At 38.3% G+C, this 21,813-nt stretch overlaps 1 pseudogene across 1 annotated transcript; it reads right to left on the bottom strand.

Moving 5' to 3' along the window:
- Positions 1-1,397: 1,397 nt before the first annotated feature.
- On the bottom strand, positions 1,398-2,365 carry LOC311178717 (KRR1 small subunit processome component homolog; annotated as a pseudogene). The gene has a single exon. The product of its transcript is annotated as a KRR1 small subunit processome component homolog (transcript).
- Positions 2,366-21,813: the final 19,448 nt, after the last annotated feature.

The raw sequence follows: 21,813 nt of genomic DNA on the forward strand, positions 1-21,813 counted from the left end.
ACTAATCTTGCTCACTTGACTAAAAAAAGTCTCAGCTCAAATAATCATCTATTAGAATGTAGTCACAGAAATGACTGGCACCATTAGAGATTTCATTCCTTCTGAGGTCTTGTCCTATACCCTAATTAGTTAACATTTGGAAACATTTCTGTTGCTTTTCAGAAAAAATAAAATTGCTCTAAAATTGTTAATCTTTATGGCTTTCTACTTGTTTATTTAGTAATACAATAATGCCTTGGTATATTTCCTGCTGAAAATAAAAATGATTTTAAGGATGATTTCAAATTTTTTAACTAAAATTGGCAAAATTTCTACATTATTTTAATCTGAAAAAGGTTAGTTATATATTTCTTTGTGGGTCCAAATATGGAATAGACATATATTTGACCCTTGAACAACATAGAACTCAGAAGCACTGTGAATAAGTTTTGACTCCCTCAAAATTTAACAGTCATCCCTTGGTATGTGGGGGATTGGTTTCAGGACCCCCATGTATACCAAGCTACACGTAAGCTTAAGCCCCTTATAGTCAGTCCTCCGTCTCTGTGGATTCTACATCCAAGTTTGGTAATCCATGAATGTGAAATTCAATGATAGAAAAAACTCCATGTGTAGGTGGACCTGCACAGCTCAAATCTAAGTTGTTCAAGGGTCAACTGTATAAGTAAACATTAATTTTTTTTAATCTGCATTAATTTTCCCCAAAACCAGATGTTGGGAAATGATTATATTTCAGGACTAACCATTGGCATCAGATATAAGATTTGATGAATACTTACAACAGCCACATCCCAAAATATCATAATATATATAAACAACCTAAAGATCATTCTGAAAATCATGCTTAGGCAAAATCTGCCCAGAATAGGCTAGGTACAATATATTCAAAGATATAGATGTCACTTTCTAGTATAATTTTTTTAAAGATTTATTTATTTATGCATACAAGAACTGGAGTACAGGCCCAGTGTGGTGGGTGAGAGGATTCACTAGAGACAGATTAGGGAACAGAACAGGCAGATTGACGGAAATACACTGCTGAGGCAGGCATCAGTGAGTCAAGAGAGGTCTGCTGAGCCATGTGGGCTGCTCCCTGGCAGGGGTTTGAACTCACGCTGCAGTGGCTGTGGACAGCCTCAGAGGTTGTGTCTTAACCCCTTGTGCCACCAGGGAGGCCCATGGTATAATTTTTTAAAAAAACATAGAATACTTCCTATTTAAAAAGAACAGCTGTTTGCATAAACAATGTTGTGTAGAACAACAACAAAAATAATACTTGGAAAAAGTTTATCAAAATATTACTTCTCACAGATAAGGCAACTAATACCCTAGTTAATAACTCAAAATGTTTACAAAAGAAGATAGCTAAATGTGTTTTCCAAGTTTGTTTTTGAACGTTACTTTGCTTCCTTCTTTTTCTTTTCATCTACTTCCATGTTAAGCTTGATTTCTTCAGCTCTAAGAGCACTTAGTTTCTTATTTTTTGCGTTCTTAACCTTTTCCTTAATGGCAGTCACATCAATTTTAGTTTCAGGAAAAGCTTCATTAGGATTCACAACTAGTTTTTCTTTAGGTGGCATAAAAGCTTTGTTTCTTTCTGTCTGTCTCTTACTAAGAGCTTCTGCTTGTTTTGCCTTTACTGTTTCCACTTTCTTTTGACTTCTTTCACAAAGTATTTACCACTAGCCAATTCCTTATCAATCTGACTTTCTGGCTGTGGTGATAGGAAGGATGTGTATTCTTCCTTAACAGTTTTTTTCCCTTTGCTTCCTTTTGTTTATTCATATTTTGTGCTTGAATCGTGACAAAAATTTTTCCCAACTTTATGATCTTAATTCAGAATCTTTTACTAATTTTCATTTAATCATTAAGACTTTAGTGTCATGAATTGGATGAATATTCTTCATAGTATCCTAGGACTATTTTTCAAGCTTCTTTTAAGCCAATAAAAGGTCCAAAGGCTTGAATTGTATTTCCCTGAACCCTGATGTAATAGTTCATTGAGAGTCCCAATGCCTTGGGTATAGATCCTTTGGGACCAATAAACTATCATCTTGTTTTTACAAATTTTTCTTTACTTCTCACTAAAGATACTACTTTCATGATGTCACAGCAATATCAGCCTGAAGAATTGTATTGTCTGCTCAAACGAAACACTCTTTGCTAATAGTATTATCAGATCACAGACTCTAATGATGATACATGGATCAAAAGTCTTCTTTGTTGTACAGTCATATCAAATCAATGGCCACCACACTTTCAAGTAAGCCTCTCTACATTTTGGGAACAAAATTATAAAACTTCTCTCTTCCAAACATCCTCTGGTTCTTTGATTCTTTGCAAAAACATGGTTCCTTGCAACCATCAGTAACAAAGAGGAGTTCTAATTCAGCTCTGTTCTCCAGCTCCAGCTTCTGTTATAAAATTCTCTTTTCCCACATGAAGTGCCTAGCTTTTTCAGTGAGGAGGATGCCATCTTCTTCAAATTACTTGCAGTAAACATTTCTAATATAATCACAATTGAACCTTTTTTTTTAAATCTCTGAAAAGAAGCACGCTAAAAAGTATGGATTTATGAGGTGCCTCAATTCAAAGAGATATATAAGAATGCAAGGGAGCACACTAATTTTTCACATTTGTGACTACAACTTCAAAGTAATTTGGCAAAGTAACAAATATACAAATATAAAAAATACATAATTCCAAATAATAAGTTATAGAAAATCTAAAGAAAACATAGTTAAAATGTAAAATTTGCATGTAAATGTGGACTTCAGATTTCAAAACATTTTAAATATGTTGTGGAATAAAAGAGTTAGTCATTTATTTCAATTTGTAAAGGTCTTGAAAGCTTGAAGGAACTGAATAGAGCTGTCTAAACATTGGTTCAAATTTGTCAACAAGCCACTGACAAATTTCTGGGGTGTCCTCTGAATAGTTCATCAGTAATTGCATAATCCTAAAAATATTACAGGAAGTAGACTTTATAATGAAATGAAGTAGAATAAGACAGGAGTGAAGAATTTCATTATTTAGGTTTTCCATAAGAACACAGAGCCCCAAAATAGTAAATAACCAAGAACACCATTCCTTTTATTGTGACACCCATCTAATCAGACGTAGCTTGTTTTATGACTTGATCTTTCCAAAAATTTGAGTTGTTCTGAAATATATAGATACTGAAGTGAAAAACTATTTTCTTCTCTAGTCACTGATTTCCCCCATGTTTTAGAGCAAAGACTTGAGTGCCCAGTTTCCTCACATGTCACATGAAAGGTAAATTTGATGCTTTCATGAGTAACATGAGAATTGATTAGAGAATGCAGCAGTGCTTTATGGAAACGAGTGGTATATAAAGTAGAACAGAATTTATTAAGCTTTTAAAACTGCACTACTTCCTTAAAAATGAATAGTGAATTTATTCAAAAAACTAGTTAGGGATGGTGTCAGCAATAACAATGAGCAAGTTTAGTCCCATAACAGACCCTTATTATCAGAATGTGCAGTTAAGCTAAAAAAAAAAAAAAAAAAAAAAAAAAATTACGTTCTGCTTTCAAGTCTGAGTCCTTGTGTGAATCAGTTTTATCCTTTTTGTTGAGTCCCATCCAGGGAATAATTTGAGAACTGAAATGTTCAGATCACAGCAACCATCTCAAAGGCAGGTATGAGTGAGGCAAGAAAGCTCCCTTCCCATATTTTCCAGTAAATGCCAGACCTGAATTGAGTTTCATTAACTATCACTGTGGTTAGGAGATGGGGCATACCTGAGAGTTTGTGTCAACCAGTCACACCCTGAAATTAGCAATATGGACAGTTCTATGCAAACTGAAAGGCTAAAAATGGGGTTGCATTGGCCAATTTTTAACCTACGATTTTTGAGTTCAACAAATAATGTCTATGGCCAATTTGAAAGTATATTTTATATGTATTTGTACTCTATACTCTGGCCTTTGAATTTCTCCTCCAAAATTAACACCTTTATTTGGTTAATTCTCATCTTTCATATTTCCAAACTTTGGTTTAACTGCAGGTGATCTCTCTTCAAAGGCAGAATTATAAGATAAAAATACGCTGTTATGCTTTTAATGTGTTCCCCCAAAACTCATGGACTGAATCTTAATCCTCAAAGGTGATCGTATTAGGAAGTAGGGGCTTTGGGAGGTGATTGGGTTATGAGGGAGGGAGCCCTCATGAATGGAATTACTGCTGCTTATAAAAGAGCTTTCAGAGAAATCCCTTACCACTTCTATCAAGGAAAAACACTGTGAAGACACCAGCTACGAACCAGGAAGAATTTGCTCACAGAATTCAAACATACTGGTACCTTGATCTTAGATTTCCTGGCTTCCAGAAATGAGAAATTATTTTCTATTATTTTCAAGCTACCCAGTCTGCAGTACTGTGGGTCTGCTAGACTAAGCAGCTGCTAGACTTAAGTGGCCTGTTCAGCCACCATTATGGTTACCTGCAGTTCTGCATTTCTATACAAAGATCAAAGCTGTCCAGACAGAGTCATATGAGCCAAACCTTACAAGGTGCCTTTCATATCAATCAAGAGCAGAAAGCTTGATCACTCTAGGAAGGGTATGCATCAAGAGGTATGACTGGGAAAGCCCGGGGACCTGAGGATGGATGCATAAGCTTACTCCCAACTCATACATCATGACGTATGATTGGGAACGCCCTGAGGGGTGAGGACCAATGTAAGACAAGGGACCCCAGAAGGTGATCAGTGGAATGCCTTGTTGATAAGGTTAGAACCGTGGCTGGGGGTCTGGGGTCTAGTTTCTATTACAACACTTGGTCATCAAGCTGATAACATGCTCAGCAGACTCATGCCCCCTGCCTAAGTCCTAGATATCCTGAGTTTCACCCATTCTATTCTCTCTATCCTCCTAACACACGTAGCTGATGCGCAGTGATTATTCTATCAATATAAACGGCCAGGATCTTGCTCTCAGCAGCATCCTGCCTTGTGCAGCCTGCTCCATGACTCCCGTGTTTTTATTAGTGTGGTGTTGCCCAACGCCACATGATACAAACTAGGACATAATACTAATCATTTTCCAAATCAAGAAATTCATCTAAGATCCTCAGATATGGGGCACCTCCCCCCCAAAAAAATTGAAAAACAACAACAAAAGCTATTTAAATTAAAATTATTGTTTTGCAGGATTTAACATCAATTCACTGATTATGTGCCAGTATGTCTTTGAAAAAAATGCTTTTATCTAGTTTCTCCAGTTTCTTTTAATTTTCCTTTTCTGAAAGTTTGTGTTTGGGGCAATACTGAATTTCAACTGTTAACAAAAACTCTGTTTTGATTCTTGCAAACCTGGTCCTGCTTCTTGGAAGTGTTTGACCATCATCTGCCATCGGGGCCCAAACAGCTGCATCTTGCAGTGTTACAGGCAGTGAAGAGCAAAGGTTTATCCGGCACATCACACGCTACCATAGTGGGAGCTTGTGGTCCAGTTACACAGTGCATTAAAAAAAACTCAAACAGAGGAGGGGCGGAGCAACATGGCGGCGAGGAGACGCTGCGAGTAAGATCTCCCATTAAAAAAAGTTAATAGAGAGGAAAAGCGGCAGGTCCCAGTGAGAACTGGGACACGGGAGATAAACGGGTGACTCCAGCAAACTACCCGAAGAAGAAAGTGGCCATAAAAGAGGACTAGAAGGGAGGGAAGCGCAGAACCCTGCTCCCCTCCCCCGCCCACAGAGGCGGCACTCTCCGACCAGCAGAGAGGAGGGAAACAACAAACCAAAACGGCCAACAAGAACAAACGACGCAGCAAGCGGGACTGTGAGTGGAAAGGAACTATTGCAGCCACCACACCCCGTGAACGGGAGCTGAGGCGAACCCTGCAGGATTCGCCGCAGCGGTGAGCGAACGGCTCCGGGCGCCATTAGAGAAGAACAAAGACCCCGGAGACGCGCACACAGCCCGGGCTGCCGGTAAGCTTGCGCGGAAAAGAGGCGCGCTTGGCGCGCTTGAAAAGCAAATGCAGACCTGGATCGCGGCTGCCCAGGTACCCGTGCCTGCGACCTAGGCTTGCGGGGAGACGCGCAGAGGTCCTCACTGAGGTGAAGGTCCCTCCCTGAGTAAGCAGGAACCAGGCGCCCAGGCACGGGAGAGGGGTGCAAAAGGCGCCATTCCCGCGCCACTGAACTGGGCTACAGCCCGCGTCCTGGACCTGAGGGCTTTGAACTGAGACCCGGGGAACGAAAATTCGGGGCGTGGGTTCTCCACGACGGTGGGGCACAAGGCAGACACAGCACCCCAAAGCTGTTGAGGTGTACCCTACCATTCCCGCTCTGTTTCCTGTCCCACGGGGTGGGGGGAGGCGAAAAACAGCCCCCCAAGGACAATAGGAGAGATCTCTGGTGCCACCTAGCGACCAGGAAAAAAAAGTCACTAACACCCCATAGAACAGGAAATTTCTTAAGACTGCTTGAAAAGGGCAGAAGGCTTCTGGAGGACCCAGTGGCCAGCCAGGAAGTTAGCCCACGCCAGGCCCCTTCCGACCAGCAGTCTGAGCCCACAGAGGGAGCAGGAACCCACGTCCGGGGCAGACCGGGTGCGCAGAAGAGTGTGCCTGAAACCGGAGGCGCAGGGACTGCATACCGCTTCGCCATTTTAGAACAGGGGCATTTCTTCAGTAAAAACTGCCTAAAACCAGCAGAAAGCTCCCCCAGAAGACAGAGATGGCTCCTGGAAGAGGCAGAGGGGAGCGGAGAAGTTCACCCAAGATGCCAATCAGTACGAGCAACACAGTGTCCCAACGCATACGACAAATTAGAAAACAGACAGTAGGGAGTAGAAGAACCACACGCAACCTAACAACTCCTCAGGAAAGAAGCACACCACAAAAAGAAAACCACTCCCCAGATTGCAACGACAGCAACTTGGAAGAACTTCTGAGCCTTCCAGAAAGAGAATTTAAAATTGCCATGATTAAAAAAGTGATAGATCAGAAGAAGGAAATTGAGTCCCTAAAGAGGGAAGTAAAAGAAATGCAGGATATCAAAGAATTAATGGAGGAACTAAAGAACTCTGGGAAAAGCAATGAAAGCAGAATAGGTGAAATGGAAGAGCGAATAAGTACTCTTGAAGGCACAGAAATAAAAAGAACCAAAACAGAAAAGGAAAGAGAAGTACGAAGAAAAAAGAATGAAGAAAGACTTCGGGAACTATCTGACTCCATGAGGAAAGGAAATATAAGAGTTATAGGAATTCCAGAAGGAGAGGAGAGAGATGTAGGTACAGAGAAAATATTCATGGATATAATTGAAGAGAACTTCCCAAATGTGAAGAAGGAGCTGAAAATTGATATACAAGAAGCAAGAAGAACACCAAACTTCCACGACGAAAGGAAAAACACAGCAAGACACATAATAGTAAAGCTCCCAAGAATCCAGGACAAGGAAAAAATAATGAAGCTGACAAGAGGGAAGAAACAGATAACATTCAAAGGAAAACCAATCAGGCTGACATCAGACTTCTCTGAAGAAACACTACGGGCAAGGAGAGAGTGGAGGGACATAGTCAACAGACTCCAAGAAAACAGATGCCAACCAAGAATACTCTATCCCGCAAAGCTCTCTTTCCTCCATGAAGAAAGAATATGGACCTTCCCAGACAAAGAGAAACTCCGGAATTTCATTACGACTAAACCCCCACTCCAAAAAATACTACAAGGAATCCTAAAGCCAGAACCTCAGAGGGACAAATAACAACGAAAGAAGACCAAAAAAAAAAAAATTTATTAAAAGAATAAATAAATAAAATCAAAGGAAAGACAAACATAATGGCAAATACAGATGCTAACATATCAATATTAACTCTACATGTAAATGGACTAAACTCTTCAATAAAAAGACACAGAGTTGCAGCCTGGATTAAGAAAAAAACCCAACCTTTTGCTGTCTCCAGGAAACACATTTAGCTACAAAAGATAAAAATAGGCTCAAAGTCAAAGGATGGAAAACAATCCTGCAAGCAAATGGGCCAAAAAAGAAAGCAGGAACAGCTATACTTATATCAGATAAAACAGACTTCAAACTCAAAAAAATAAAAAGAGACCCCAATGGTCACTACATTATGATTAAGGGGACAATACTACAAGAAGAAATAACACTCATTAACATATACTCCCCAAACGAAGGAGCACCAAAATATATCAGACAACTGTTGTCCTCTCTGAAAACAGACATCAGAGAAAACACATACGTAGTGGGAGACTTCAACACACCACTATCAACAATGGATAGATCAACAAGACAAAAAATAAGTAAATAAACTAAAGCTCTAAATAAGGACCTAGAGCATTTGGGCTTAACAGACATCTATAGAACACTAAACCCAAAAAAAACGGAGTACACATTTTTCTCAAGCGCACACGGATCATTCTCCAGGATCGATCACATACTGGGGCACAAGACAAACATCAACAGATACACCAAGATTGAAATCATACCAACCATCTTTTCTGACCACGAAGGCATCAAACTAGAAATAAATCATAAAAAGAAGGCAAGGAACTATCCTACCTCATGGAGATTAAAAGCCACACTACTGGAAGACCACTGGACTAACGAGGAGATCAAAGAAGAAATTAAAAAATTCTTTGAATTGAATGACAAGGAGGACACTAATATCCTAAATGTATGGGATGCAGCAAAAGCAGTAATAAGAGGAAAATATATAGCAATAGAAGCTCACATCAAAAAACAAGAAAGAACTCAAAGAAACAACCTAATCTCGAGGCTCATAGATCTAGAAAAAGAACAACAAAAAAACCCCAAAACCAGTAGAAGAAAAGAAATAATAAAAACCAAAGCAGAAATAAATGAAATTGAAACTAAAAAAACAATCCAAAAGATCAATGAAACCAAGAGCTGGTTCTTTGAAAAAATCAATAAAATAGACAAACCCCTAGCCAGGCTCACAAAGGAAAAAAGGGAGAAAGCACAAATACACAGGATCATAAATGAAAGAGGAGAAATCACAACGGACACAGCAGAAATCAAAAGAATAATCAGTAACTACTATGAACAGTTATATGGAAACAAGTTCAACAATCTAGAGGAGATGGACAAATTCCTACAACTCTACAATCACCCAAAGCTAGATAAAGAAGAAATAGAACACCTAAACAGACCAATTACAAGCAGCGAAATTGAAATGGTAATCAAAAACCTCCCCAAAAACAAAAGCCCAGGACCTGACGGATTTACAAATGAATTCTACCAAACATTCAGAGACGAATTAGTGCCTATCCTTCACAAACTCTTCCAAAAAATTGAGAAGGAAGGGACAATACCAAACACGTTCTATGAAGCCAATATTACACTAATACCAAAACCGAATAAGGACAACACAAAAAAAGAAAACTATAGGCCAATCTCCCTAATGAACACTGATGCAAAAATCCTCAATAAAATTTTAGCTATCAGAATCCAACAATGTATCCATAAGATAATTCACCACGACCAAGTTGGATTCATTCCAGGGGCACAAGGATGGTTTAACATCCGAAAATCAATCAACGTTATCCAACACATCAACAAAAAGAAATATAAAAACCATATGATAATATCAATAGATGCTGAGAAAGCTTTTGACAAAGTGCAACACCCATTCATGATAAAAGCCCTTGAAATTCTTGGGATACAAGGAACATACCTCAACATCATAAAGGCCATCTATGACAAGCCAATAGCCAGTATCATTCTCAATGGTGAAAAGCTGAAAGCAATTCCATTAAGATCTGGAACAAGACAAGGATGTCCACTCTCACCACTGCTTTTCAATATAATACTGGAAGTCCTAGCCAGAGCAATAAGACAAGAGAAAGACATCCAAGGAATCCAAATAGGAAAAGAAGAAGTCAAACTATCACTATTTGCAGATGATATGATAATATACATAGAGAACCCCAAAATCTCCACAGAAAAACTAATTCAACTCATCAATCAATTCAGTAAAGTGGCAGGATACAAAATCAACACGCAAAAGTCAGTAGCCTTCCTATACACAAACAATAAATCTGAAGAAGAAGAAATAAAAAAAAAAATCCCTTTTATTATCGAAACAAAAAAAATCAAATATTTGGGAATAAATCTAACAAAAGAGGTAAAGGACCTATACAAAGAAAACTATAAAACACTGTTAAAAGAAATAGAAGAAGACACAAAGAAATGGAAAGACATCCACTGCTCATGGATTGGAAGAATAAACATTATTAAAATGGCCATCCTACCAAAAGCAATATACAGATTCAATGCTATTCCAATCAAAATCTCAATGGCATTCTTCAAAGAAATAGAACAATTATTGATGAAATTCATATGGAATCACCAAAAACCCCGAATAGCCAAAGCTCTACTAAAAAAAAAAAGAAGGAAATGGAGGCATCACACTCCCAGACTTCAAACTATACTACAAAGCCATAATCATCAAAACTGCATGGTATTGGAACAAGAACAGACATACAGACCAATGGAATCGAATAGAAAATCCAGAAATAAACCCACAGATCTATGGTCAACTAATCTTTGACAAAGGAGCAAACACTATGCATTGGAGCAAAGAAAGTTTGTTCAATAAATGGTGCTGGGAAAACTGGGTCGCTACATGCAAAAGAATGAAGCTTGACCACTACCTCACACCATACACAAAAATCAACTCAAAATGGATTAAAGAACTAGACATAAGACCTGAAACCATAAAATACATAGAAGGAAATATAGGCGAAACACTACGTGATTTGCACATCAAAGACATCTTTACAGACACATCACCCAAAGCAGTGATAGTGAAGACAAAGATAAACAGCTGGGACTACATCAAATTAAAGAGTTTCTGCACAGCGAAAGAGACAATAACAAAAACAAAGAGAAACCCCACCAACTGGGAGAACATTTTTGCACCCAACACTAATGATAAAGGACGGATCACAAAAATCTGCAAAGAGCTGATGAGACTCAGCAACAACAAAGAAAATAATCCAGTCAAAAAATGGGCAGAAGAGCTAAAAAGAAACTTCTCTGAAGAGGAAATGCAAATGGCCAACAGACATATGAAAAAATGTTCAACATCACTTGTAATCAAGGAAATGCAAATCAAAACTACCATGAGATACCATCTCACACCAGTGAGAATGGCACATATTAAAAAAACTAGCAACAACAAATGTTGGCGAGGGTGTGGAGAAAAAGGAACTCTCCTGCACTGTTGGTGGGAGTGCAAACTGGTCCAACCACTATGGAGAGCTGTGTGGAGATTTCTGGACCTACTAAACATAGAGCTTCCATATGATCCAGCAATTCCACTCCTAGGTATTTACCCAAAGGACACAGAAACATCAATTCCAAAGAACACCTGCACCCCTATGTTTATAGCAGCACTGTTTACAATAGCTAAGCTTTGGAAACAACCCAAATGCCCAAAAATAGATGACTGGATCAAGAAGATGTGGTACATATATACCATGGAATATTACTCAGCATTCAAAAAAGATAAACACATGCAATTTGCAGCAACATGGATGGCGCTGGAAGGGATCATGCTCAGCGAAATAAGCCAAAAAGAGAAAGAAAAATACCGGATGGTCTCACTCATAGCAGGAATCTAGAGAACTTAAATAAGGGACCAGGAAAATGAATATAAGAAAGTGAAAATCAAAATCAACAGAAAACTATGAACCAGATATACTTTTTGGGGCGTGGGGGGCGGGAGGGGAAGGATTGGGGTCAGAATGGGGCGTTTGCAATTGTATGGGGGAATATAAAAATAAAATTTATTATTTCAAAAAAAAAAAAAACTCAAACATTTACACCCATACTGAACTTAATGTTTATCTTGTTCATGCCACCTCATCCCTTGCAAACTCCTATTCTGACTTAGTTCCACCCCAGGAAGCCTGTCTTTTATTTACTGCTTTGGATCTGCAACTACATTCCCCCTATAAAGCCTGCCTCCTGAGGAAGGCTTTGTACTGGAAAGGTAATATTGAAGGTAAGGTTAGGAATACCTTTGTGACCTCTCACTTAGAGCTAAGTAGGGTAGGCTGGAATAGAGATCTCTTCCAAGTCCCCAAGAATCTTTGAATCCTATTTCTCCGGTATTTGTCCTTATCAAAAAACCAAAAAGCAAACAACAGGAAAAAAAAAAAAAAAAACAGTCCTAAACAGCATTAATGCACTTGCCAGGGAACCATCTAGTTTCTTGTTTGCTCTCATTTTAATCATCTACCCGCTTAACATATGCATAAAAACTTAATCATTTCCAGCCTGCGGCTTTTAGACAACAACAATGGCAGACAGCAGGAGAGTCTTGAAAGCTGTAAAGCCAATATAAATTTAATGGATCAAAACAAATTTCTTAGCACCTGTTGGTCTTTAAAGGTTCTTAGCAAGCCATCCCTCTTCTTCCCAGAGGACTTTAAGACAGCCATTCCTGGATTATTTGGATTGTTCATGGTCTTTTAGCTACTACTCAACAGTATAATAAAGTACCATGTCCATTTATTCTAATAGTAATAAAAAGCATGGATCAGTGCTTCATGAGACTAGAATTCCAAACAAAAACGTTTTGTAGAAATTCAATACTCATAAAGCTGATTTCTACATATTGATTTTATATGAACTTCAAAGGGCATTAAAAAAACTACAAAGTAGAATTTTAAAGAAGATTCTCACTAGGTGGTATGAACCAATTCCAAAAGATTTACAAAACGCTTGCTGTTTTCTTTCTGCTTTATTTTGTTTTGGTTTCCATAATTCTGGGAAAGAGGCAAGTTCCTCCAATGCAGGAGCTGTTTATATCCCATTTCAAGACACTCCACCTGTGTGACATCTGAGTGGAAGTGGATCAGGGAACTGAGTTGAAAGGATCAAGGAAAGGAAGAATGCTTGCTAGTCACAGTAATACATTTTTGGGCCAGAATTTTTCTTTTCCTAATAAACAGCAGAAATAATGATGTCAACCGTAGTTAAGGCATATTGAGAATTGAGGTTTGTGCTGGTTATCTTTTCATAAATCTTTTGTCTTAAATCTCATCATGAAACTCTGAGGCAGTTACTTACATTATTCTCCTCTTATAGAGGAGGTAATTTAGGCCAAGAAAGGTTAAGTAGCCCTTACTCAAGGGCTAGTAAATACAAAGCATGGATCTGAATCCAAGACCCTCTCAGCACCCACACCACTGGTTTCAGAGTTTTTTTTCTTCCACTGGCAATTAACATCTTACACTCATTTTTTCATCTTGCTCTCATGATAAAATTAGCATCAGGGTTATCTCCTGATATGTAAAAACCTTTTTGGGAAGCAATGCCTTGGCAGGCGTTATTTCCAGCTTTCTCAATATGCCTTGTCTTAAAAATTCCCCAGAATATCAGAGTAAAGAATTCATTAAGCATGCTCTGTCATATCGATCATATTAAATGGCAAGAGCCTGAATGCATTCCTTAGGCTTTCTTTATTTTCCATTGGAGGTCCAACTAAAATCTTGTCTAAATAAGAGCAAATAAGTAAAAGGATATGGAGCTCATCATTCTACTCATAATTGATAAGATTTATTTGCTTCTTAACACTTGTCACTGGTTTCTGATAGAAAAATGTTGTTTTCCTGAAAGAATGAAGAAGGGACAAACTGATAGTTTAAAGCTTCCAGTACCTTATCCTGTTCCTTGGGATGGATTCCAACTCTTTATTTCAAAATGTATGATAATTAGGTGACAAGAAGTGTACAATCAGGACAGTCAGGACCTACTTAGAATTAAACTAGAGCATTCTAGAACATTCTTTATATTAAGACACTTTCATTATATTAATAGGGACAAGTCTGAGTGAGGAATTTAGGCATGCAGATGTGAATTTGCCCACAGAAAGTAAGGCTATCCTTGGTAGAATTGTGTTTCACTGATCCTTTTTTTTTTTCCAAAATATAAATTTAAACTAATATCCTACATGCTGCAGTCTTTAAGTCTGAGTGATATGGAGTTTGGAAAATGTGCTGCCAGACACTGATGTCACCCTACCCTACAGATGAAGATGAATTCACTCTAGACAACATGTAGTTTGTTTTCTAATGCATCCCAGGAGTCTAAACCTCAAGGACATAATCAAAGAGTCTCTTATCTTACAGAGAGGAGTAAGACCTGTCTCCTAAGCCAAGGTTTAGGAGACAGATGGTTAATAGAAGTATCTTATAAAGGGTCCTGGCAAATAGACCTTCAGAGTAGTAATATTTTTCACACTGAATTTCACATTTTTTTCTTTTTAAGATTTATTTATTTATTTATACAACCGCTGGGTACAGTCCAAAGCGCGGGAGGGTGAGAGAATTCACCAGAGCCAGAGCGGGGAATAGACCAGCCAGACTGACGAAATATACTGCTGAGGGGAGCAGTGGGCGTTGCAGGAGAGGTCTATCACACCATGTGGGACCCTCGACGGCAGCCGGGGATCGAGCCCGTGCTGCAGACGCTGAGGGCAGCTTCGCAGCCCAGCGCTCAACCACTGCACCACCAGGGGAGGCCCGAATTTCACATTTTCTTATTGCAGTTGCTTTATAGTAGCCTTAAGTATTATGATTATAAATATTAATTTTATGGGATTAATTAAGAAAATTAACCTGGGGCCTCCCTGGTGGCGCAGGTGGTTGAGCACAGCCCTGAGAAGCTGTCTGCAGCCTCTGCAGTGCCAGTTCAATCCCAGCCGGCCGTGGAGCAGCCCACATGGCACAGCAGACGTCTCTTGTCTCACCTGCTATGTATTTTGGTCAGCAGTGTATTTCGGTCATTCTGCCTGTTATGTTCCCCACTTCGTCTCTGGCCTGTACCCCAGTTCTTGAATGTATAAATAAATCTTTTTTAAAAAAAGAAAATTAAAAACGTGACCTGTGTCTACACTTGAGGAAAGTGGAAAGAGTCCTAGAAAAGCTACATCAAAGCTGTGTAGGGAAGTTGTTTGGGCCCAAACATGGCAAACAATAGCAAGTTGAAAAGGGAATAGACCATCCCTGACAGCCGCCTGGATAGTCACTTTTCCTATATGTCACAGGGCTCTCATATAAGTGGGACATTTCTGAGAGTCAATGAGAAAACTGGCAGAGAGGGCTAGAGACTGTGCTGTCCAAATGGCTTGCCTCCCAGGGACAGGGAATCTGCTGTCATCTGCTATGACTATCTTGATTATGAGAACAGTCTAAAGTTGGCTGGGAGAGAGACCATAAAAGGGAAAAGAGGCAATAAATGGTAGTCTCTTTCCTATACCTAGGAGGCTCTCTCCTACTCATTTTATAAGGAAGAACAATAAATCACCAATAAGTATTAACGAAACCTTATACTTATAGAAACTGTTTTATAAATCTAGCATTTCTGATTTAATACTTACAGTTGTTGTGCTAAGTGCTTTACATAAATTATTTCAATTCCTGGGCAACCCCATACAGTGTGTACTATCATTGTCTCTATTGTACAGATTTCAGAACTGATGCTCAGACATGTTAAGTAATATGCCCAAGATCACACAGTCAAGAAGTAATGGAGTTTGTGTGACTTAGAGCTTGAGCTCTTCCTCATTATCCTGTATTCACTCTTGCTTTACAAAGCACTTTGCAACCTAGCAAATATGTTTGATCTTCATACAAGATCTGTAAAGTAGACAGGAAATGTGTGGTCGTTCTCTACTTTTCATTAAAATATTTGATGTTCAGAAAATGTCTATTTCTTATCCTGATTTGCCTATCAAATTGTTGGCAGAGATGGGACTCAAATTCTATTCTCTTGACTTTTGTTTCTGTGTTTTTCCCACTTCCTCACAACTGAATGCAGCAACATCAATTAAGCACTTAGGGAAAAGTCACTCTGTTGGCTCATAACAAAGAGAATTAAACAAAACACGGTCTTGACCCACAAGAAATTTATAGTCTCAGCACAAAAATGAAATCATCTCTATCTAATCTTTTCAATAAATGTTTACTGACACTGTTCTAAGTGTTGGAAATGATTGAGAGACCAGCAACTGCTTCCATCTCAGAGTTCCTAGTATAGGGAAGGAGGTGGATATAAGAATAATTTCAACATTTTTACAGAAAAAAAGTTCTTCATTCAACTCACTGATGTGGGATGGTATCTGAATCTGGAAAATTGTCACAGAAGAGGCCATACACTAGATGCATTTAGAGGGAAATAAGGAATTTTCCACATGAACAATATAGGCGACACCCTGTAATATAAATTGCATCATCTCAAAACCCATAGAAAGCCAAGAACAGCACAGCTCATCTGGAAAGAGGGTCACTAAGAATGGAGCAGGACCTGATTAGGGTCTAGTAGGGAAAGGTGGAACTAGAGGTGTAGACAAAGGCCCCCCAAGACTGGAAGAGCCCTCCTTCATCTTCATGGTTTGATGAGGGGAAGTTGGTTACTATGAGAAAACAGTGCAAGTGCCAGAAAGGTGAGGTGTTTGAGGTTTGCAGGAAGGTTCTTTTCGAATCTTAAGAGTCGCCTTTCATTTCCAAAGTAGAAAGTTGCAAATTCAATTTTTTTTTTTGGTCAATTATCACAAGGTAAATCATTTCACTCTGACCAGAGCCAAAAGACCAATGAGCATGGGTCATCAAGATTGTCATAATCCACATCTGTGAACACTTTCCATGATCACATTGTGATGTCTCCATTTGAACTAATTTGCTGCTGTACCATCTGTTTAAAAATGGGTTCTCACAGGTGGTTGGCTGCCTGTCAGATGCCTCACATTTTGTCAAGCACACTACAAGTTTAAAAAAACAGCTCTTGAGAATGTGTGTTTAAGTGTGCTTGTATAACGGAGTAAAAATAAGTTTAAAGTCAATTACTTTTATTAAATACATGTGAAATGACATGAGGTGCTCTGGGGGTACAGGAGTGAGCAGATAAATGAGGTATGCAGGGACTGCTACAATTAAGAAAGGACAGGTAAATTTGCATTCTCTATTCTGATTGCTACAATGCCTTAGTTAGCCTCATTTTCTGCTCAGAGAAGCAATCAGAAGCCTCGCTATTAGTAGGCATTGTACTTTGACTCTTTTTTATATGAAGGAATCAAGAGAATTGTCTTTTTTTTTTTTTTGGTAAATGTAAGCATGCATGCAAGCATATAACGTGTGTGTGCGTGCACACTCACAGGTGCAGTTGAGAGTTCTGACTTGAAAATCCCCCTGGCCAACAGATTTTTGTAGAATTTTTCTGCCCACCCCACCAGCTAATTATCCAAAGATTAGCTAAACTATTGAATATAATAACACATTTCCACTTACAGAGAAAATAAAAGGATATAGCAAGGCAACACTTACTATAGATAATGATTGGTGAGGAGGGGTGAAACTGTCAGTGAAGAAACCTTTTTTGCAGAGTAAAGAAGAAAAATTAAACTTGACTATTTTGGAATATGAACTTTTCCAGGAGAGGAGACCCTAGATCCTGAAGGAGGGTTTTTCAAGGTCAGTCTCCTTCTGTGACCTCATGGACAGTAAGTGATTTCTGTTCTCTTCAGAGAAGAACAGTAGGTGGTTGATTTAGAGGCTGTTGGACTGGTTCAATTTTCAGAACAAGTGATTTATTGTGTTTTTTTCAGAATTGCTCTTTTAATAAGTTTTGTTTTGTTTTTAAGGAAAAGCAATGATAACTGGGATTTCTGGTCTTCTGACCAAATAGACGAGAGTTATCAGAGGACAAGCAACACCAGCTTTCCTTATCCCTTTTTTGCCAAGAAGAAAAAAAAAATTTGATCCTGCAGAAATTTAACAAGGACACAGAGCTACAGTGTTGTTTGTTTCAGTTGAAGGTCAGTCTGCAACAAGCTTGGCACCCAGGAAGCAATTCAATTCTGTTTAGGGATTGTGTCTGGTAATTATGCTCTCCTTAAATCTATGCTTGTGTTGTAAATCGACAAGAAAACCTTCCAGCAGCTGCCCCATGATCCTTTTTAAAAGGGCAATTTCAAAAAAGTTCAAGAACCTTCAAGGTGCAGGCAGTTCTTTGATATTTAGGAGAATTGTGATTAAAAGTCATTAGATTTAATTATGTGGAAATAAGGAGTCACCTTTTTTTTTTTCCAAAAAATGAAACTAAGTAAAATCATTTATAGTATATACTTTGTCCTGAATGAACTTGTGAGAATGGATAGAAAAGGGTGAGCAGACTATTCTTTTTGCCATTCTGCTTTTTACAATGACTATCAGAAAAAAAAGGAAAAAAGTGGGTTTGGGGGCTAAATAAATGCATTTTTAAAAAATTTTACCTCAGAGATTGAAAATTAAATAAGTAAATTTTATTTTAACTTCACTAATTTTAGCAAGTGTTTAAAGATAGTAGACTCTAAATTCTACAGGAAACAACAATATGAATTTTCCTTTTTTGTCCGTTTTGTTTACACTTTTTACTGAAGCATTATTGGCTTACATTATTGTTAGTGTCTTGGAACTATAAGATCTTCCCCTTCAGTAACAGTTACCACACCCACCAACAAAGCACCCATAGTCCTCCACCGTAATCCATTGTACTCTTTCCCCACTTTCTCACCTCTCCCACCTCCCCCTGAACTTTTCTCCTTCAGGGTGTTTTCTCCCAGGGTACTATAGGAGTTCCCTGACCCCATGTATTCATTCATAGCCTCTCTACTTTCCCTTGCTCAGAGAGAGTGTTCATTATCACAGTGCTAATTTATGGCAAGGTTAGCTTTGACATTGTTCTAAACTTGATATTTCAAGCTGTTGCTATCAAATCACTGGGGCTATAATTTGTGCCAAAACAAATTTGCCTCTTTGTACAAGACTTTTTGGCTCAGTTCTTCTACCGTAACTGAATGTACATTCCATTACGTTTTATTCAGTTTGGTGATAAAGTAGACCTTCAGATCGAGCAACAAATAGCTGTTTTTCTGTAGGTGTGAACACGCCTCTGTTCTTCAGTTCTGTTTAATCCAATACAAGCCCCTAATTTCATTATCTACTTCTATATCTTCTTTTTGGTTCCCCTTTATCTCATATTCTTAATAGTTTATGGAACAGTCTAGAATTCCAAGTTCTGCCATACCTTAGTAGTGTGGGTGTCTCCAGAAGACATGATGCTATATAAGCCAGAATCTTACCCTGTTTCCTAGTCTCTATTATAGTCAAAAAATGTATCTCATAAAATAAAACAATGTTGAATGTTCTTTTAGCTGAACAAATGGAAACAGCTTAGCTCTGATGAAAAACATAACGCAAATATTAAGGTGAATATATAGAACACTGGACAGGGAATCAGAAACCCCTGAGTTCAAATCCCACATAATTGACTTCATTTGCTCAAAAAGTCTCTTAAATTGTACCACTCAATTCCCTCATCCATAAATTGGGAACTAGGACTAGATATCTTTAATATCTTTCCAAAACATGAGCTCTTTAAGTCTGGAGAAAAAAGTCCTAGTGCGCTCCTCTATATCTCTTCCTACCCATAATTTTCCAGAGTTCGAAAGGGCACATAGTATGTGTTTTATGTTTTAATGGCAGCTGTAGGATAAAGACTTCTTTATGGTCCTCCTTGAAGAGGTGAAGGCTAGTTCCCCTCTCTCCACTTGAATCATGGCAGATCTCTGATGGCTTTACAGATGTTGTGCAATATTCTAAACTAGATTTTAAGACAAACGGAAGTTTCCATAGTGATCTATTGGAGCCTGAAACCACTATGTAAGAATTCCAACACCCTTCTAAGAAACTCCAAGATTTCAGGGAGAGGAATCAGAGTTGCAGGTGAGCACTGCCTTCTAGCCATTCCACGTCAGGCATGTGAGTGAAGCGAATCCACATCACATAGAGCAGAAAAACTCATCCAGTGGAGCCCCGCAGAAATTACTAAATCATAAAATTATGAGATAAAATAAGTATCAGGGATGAAATTTGTTTTGAAGTAATTGATAACCAGAATAAATGATCTAGAAAGTTAGACTGTGAACCTTCCTTCCTATAGAGATGATTGAAAGGCGATGATGATGGGGCAAAGAGAAATATAATTATAGGGACTTACTGGCAGCCACTGTAGCACCAGTTATATCCCCAGCCAGGGAGCTAACCCACATGGCGCAGCAGACCTCTCCTGTCTTGCCTTCTGCTCCCCTCAGCAACGTATTTCAGTAGGTCAGCCTGTTTTGCTCCCCACTTTGTCTCTGGTGTATCCTCTCACCCCCTGTACCTCTGGCCTATACCCCAGCTCTTGAATGCATCAATAAAGAATTTTTTTTAAAAAAAGAAATATATATTAATGTTGAAATGAAAATGAATTTAGGAAAGTGAAGATATATTCATTTCAGTACAAAATTATGTGCTTATATTAAAAAAAGAGATGATCACATGGGAAAGAGCCAGATAATAAGCACTGATTATACACAATAATTCATTTCATGTAGGGAGGAAAAATACTATCAGCAAGGTCATGGGAATATTTGCATTTGCTAGCTTTTTCTTATAATTGCATACCCTCTGCTGATATTTGGCCAATAATATCTAACACTGGCATACAAATCTCAGCTACCTGCCCACCTTTCCCTGACTCTACCATGAAGTTGAACTAAGAAGAGGTGGGTGAGTGTTGAACTGGAGTTGAGAGGAGGAGGAGGAGATGAATAGAGGTGACTAAGACAGAGCTGGGAGACACTGCTCTTTGCTCAGGAAGACACAAAATCTCACTGGCACTGGATATTAGCAGATAGCTATGTTTCATCCTGTCACCCAAAGAGTTGCTCCCCGTGTAACTCATGAAGGTGATGGAATAGCAACTATGTTGAGAAATAGAAAAGAAATACATTTTGGATGCTAATCCTTCCTCTGAGTTTGACAAATAAAAAAAGAAAATGTTCTTTCCAAATAAAAGACCACCTTCTCACTCCACATATTAACTCAGGGGTTGCATATCATTTACCACTAACCATGACTTACAACTATTTGTTTTTGGCATTTTCATAGGTCAGTCTTCAACAAACCTATTACACAACAAGCAATTTCATTCAGCTTGGAAATTGTACTTTGTAATTACACTATCCTTCAATAGTCACCCTGACTAGAATGTAAATAATCCAGGGAATTATATGGCTTAACATACTTATACATTTAAAATAAAGTTGGTTGTGAAATTTAGCACAGGGATATAGGCTGATATCCATGCTCGTCTTCTCTATAATCCCCAAAGTCCATGTCCAGGCATTTCAATTACTTTGGTATATATAATCTTTTAAAATTGCAGTGTGTACTAGCTTTTTGTTTTCAAAGTAACATTGGTTTAGGAAGGATTCCATTTTTGTGTTGCTTTTTAAGCCCTCACAGGGATATAAAAAAAAAGTATTTTTTATGCACAGTAAATAAATAATATTTGGGCTTATCTTTAGGTTGCTTTCTAGCATAATATTGGTCAGTTAACTCTTTACTATCTTAGCTACCTATCTTCTTTTGTAAAATGAGGATATGTGCTCAAACCCTATTTGGTAGGGCTTTGCATATATAAGAGATGATGTATATAAGAATATGGAGCCTACATTTTTTATCTGGGTAGCCTTGAATGAATAACCTGACTTTTCTATGACTTAGTTTTCTCATCAGGGAAAAAAAAGTGGCTATATGCTTACAATATAGAGTTCTGTGGTGATAAGCAGTTAGTAGTTGCTTAATAAATGATAGCATTATTTTTAATATTCAATTCAAAGTATTAAGTCCTATGTTATAGGTATTAAAAATGGGAAACTGGACCTTCTGATCTTATCACTGTTCATTCTGATTTAGAATCCAGTTT

This window comes from Talpa europaea, assembly GCF_964194135.1.
Source record: "Talpa europaea genome assembly, chromosome: 10".
Classification (NCBI taxonomy): Eukaryota; Metazoa; Chordata; class Mammalia; order Eulipotyphla; family Talpidae; genus Talpa; species Talpa europaea.